This window comes from Penaeus monodon, chromosome 20 (genome assembly GCF_015228065.2).
Source record: "Penaeus monodon isolate SGIC_2016 chromosome 20, NSTDA_Pmon_1, whole genome shotgun sequence".
In the NCBI taxonomy this organism is placed as follows: domain Eukaryota; kingdom Metazoa; phylum Arthropoda; class Malacostraca; order Decapoda; family Penaeidae; genus Penaeus; species Penaeus monodon.
Window position 1 is genome coordinate 40,811,955 of NC_051405.1, and position 562 is coordinate 40,812,516.

General features: G+C 31.3%; 1 protein-coding gene across 1 annotated transcript in view; it reads left to right on the forward strand.

The window, feature by feature from the left end:
- Window positions 1–562, forward strand: part of LOC119585819 (DNA damage-binding protein 1-like) — a 22,933-nt gene that overhangs the window by 12,702 nt on the left and 9,669 nt on the right. The window lies entirely within an intron of this gene.

Sequence of the window (562 nt, forward strand, 5' to 3'; positions counted from 1 at the left end):
CTTTCAAAATGTAAGATTTTAGTACAATTACATATGAAATATGCTTTGCATCAAGATTCCATGTGAATATGCTATAGCTTATAAAGTGGTTAGTGTATGTACTAAGTATGGAATACATATGTTGAAAGATAAGTGTAAATAATGATGATAATATTTTAGTTTAGCTTCGCTTTGGCAGTTTGTAACATCCACTGTCTTCAAATTTGTATTGATTTGAAATTGGTTGTTTCTGTTGTTTCTGTTGTAAAGAGCATTTCAGTTTGAATGGCAGGTTTAAGGTGGATTTTTAGATTTTTGATAAATTAACAAGATATAGTCCACTTTACACACTGATAAAAATTATTCACAATAATACCTGTCACAAAATATGCAATTCATAAAGAATTGAAATAATTATCACAACATATCCATAGGTTTCTGGAAAAATGTGGTAACTGTGGTCAGTACCAAAGGCTGTGGGTGCCATAAGTGCCTGGACAACCTGCCAGTGTAATCAATTATTTACATAAATAATGTATTTAGTGTTTACACAACCCTATGCAGTTCCCCTACACCCAGTATT